Below are 2,576 nucleotides of genomic sequence, written 5' to 3'. Positions count from 1 at the left end.
TATTTATTTTATCCATAGATTCTAAAAATTCATAAAGAAAGATAGAATGAATAAACTCAAATTATTACGAATAGGTCTTTCTAATGATAAATAAGTATGGACTCATTTGCTCATAGAAAATGAGATCAACTCCACCATTGCGTATTGGTACTTATTGAATATAGAATAAATGTGCTTCTCTTTGTTCCTATGAACAGAATTGTTCCATTATTACCACCAGAATAGAACACCCTTGATTCAGAAATAATCGATTGAACAAGAGTGGTCCATAGGATAGTCATATTATAGTCTCTTCCAATGCAATAAAGTTATGTAGTGTCCATTTATCTTTGACATAAGGGGTATTTCCATGGGTTTGCCTTGGTATTGTATTCATACTGTTGTATTGCATTATCCTGGTCGGTTGCTTTATGTTCATATAATACATACAACTCTGGTTGATGGTTGGGCAGGTTCGATGTCTCTATTTAAATTAGCGGTTTTTTATCCTTCTGATCCTATTTTTGATCCAATGTGGAGACATGGTATGTTTGTTATACCCTTCATTACTCGTTTAGGAATAACCAATTCATGGGGTGGTTAGAGTATCACAGAGAGGACTGTAACGAATCTAGATATTTGGAGTTATGAAGGTGTAGCGGGAGAACATATTGTGTTTTCTGGCTTATGCTTTTTGGAAGCTATCTGGCATTGGGTGTATTGGGATCTAGAAATATTTTATGATAAACGTACAGGAAAACCCTCTTTGGATTTGCCAAAGATCTTTGGAATTCATTTATTTCTCTCAGGGGTAGCTTGCTTTGGTTTTGATGCATTTCATGTAATAGGCTTGTATGGTCTCGAAATATGGGTGTCCAATCCTGATGGACTAATGGGAAAAGTACAACCTATAAATCCATCGTGGGCGTGGAAGGTTTTGATCCTTTTGTTCCAGGAGAAATAGCCTTTCATCATATTGCAGCAGGAACATTGGGCATATTAGCGGGCCTATTCCATCTTAGCGTCCGTCCACCACAACGTCTATACAAAGAATTGTGTATGGGAAATATTGAAATAGTCTTTTCCAGTAGTATTGTTGTTATCTTTTCTGCAGCTTTTGTTGTTGCCAAAACTATATAGTATGGTTCGGCAACTACCCCAATTGAATTATTTGGGCCCACTCATTATAAATGGTATCTGGGGTATTTCCAGCAAGAAATATATCAAAGAGTTAGTGCTGGGCTAGCAGAAAATCAAAGTTTATCAGAAGCCTGGTCTAAAATTACTGAAAAATTAGCTTTTTATGATTACATCGGTAATAATCCGGCAAAAGGAGGATTATTCAGAGCAGGTTCAATGGATAACAGGGATGGAATAGCGGTTAGATAGTTAGGACACCATATCTTTAGTGATAAAGAAGGGTGTGAACTTTTTGTACGTCCTGTGCCTACTTTTTTTGAAATATTTCTGGTTATTTTAATAGACGGTGATGGAATTGTTAGAGCCGATGTTCCTTTTAGAAGGGCAGAATCGAAGTATAGTGTTGAACAAGTAGGTGTAGCTGTTGAGTTCTATGGCGGTGAACTCAACGGCGTTAGTTATAGTGATCCTGCTACTATGAAAAATTATGCTAGACGTGCTCAATTAGGAGAAATTTTCAAATTAGATGGTGCTACTTTGAAATGCGATGGTGTTTTTCGTAGCAGTCCAAGGGGTTGGTTTACTTTTGAGCATGCTTCGTTTTCTTTGATCTTCTTCTTCGGACATATTTGGCATGGTGCTAGAACCTTGTTCAGAGTATTTTTGCTGGTATTGACTCAGATTTAGATGCTCAAGTCGAATTTGAGGTATTTCAAAAACTTGAAGATCCAACTATAAAAAGACAGGCAGCCTGATACAATATTTCTTTTACTTTTATTGACATAGGGTATCAGAGAAATCTTTATTTGAATCAACTTCATTTTTATTCTTGTTCGTTCTAATGATAAAAAAAACAAATAGGTATGAAAGCTATAATTGTAAACCACGATCGAATCTATGGAAGCATTGGTTTATACATTCCTCTTAGTCTCAACTCTAGGGATAATTTTTTTTACCATCTTTTTTTTAGAACCACCTAAAGTTCCAACTAAAAAGAACTAAAAAGGTAAAATAATTTTTCATTATCTCAGTTGAAGTACTGAGCCTCAGTACTCATATCCGCAAAGTTTGATTGTATTCAAGTGACTAGGAACATGATGGACTTTGACTTGATTATTATAAACCAAGTGCTTCGATTTTTGCTCTTTACTTGGGCAAACCAAACAGTAGAGGTGGTGGAACTTGTCGCATCATAAACATTTTAAGTATTTTATTTTGAATTTAAATTTTGTATACAATTAGTAAATATTGCACATCGTCGAATCATGGTAAATGTTACTCCCATATTTCAATTAATTTATTTTAATTTGGAATATATAGAGCAAATTAATTAATGTTGTAATTTGAATATAGAATTTATAATTTTAAAAAAAATTACAAACGTTGAAATACCCTAAAAAGTACATAAGTCATAATAATTAATCATTTAAAATATTTAAAAAATATTTTTAGAAGTT

The 2,576-nt window shown here is 33.9% G+C and overlaps 1 pseudogene; it reads left to right on the top strand.

Annotated features, from left to right (window-relative positions):
* The first annotated feature begins 349 nt into the window (after positions 1-349).
* Positions 350-1,874, top strand: LOC124891992 (annotated as a pseudogene).
* Positions 1,875-2,576: the final 702 nt, after the last annotated feature.

The sequence above is a fragment of the Capsicum annuum genome, unplaced genomic scaffold, assembly GCF_002878395.1.
Source record: "Capsicum annuum cultivar UCD-10X-F1 unplaced genomic scaffold, UCD10Xv1.1 ctg42888, whole genome shotgun sequence".
Taxonomy (NCBI): Eukaryota; Viridiplantae; Streptophyta; class Magnoliopsida; order Solanales; family Solanaceae; genus Capsicum; species Capsicum annuum.
This window is presented reverse-complemented; position numbering and strand designations above follow the sequence as displayed.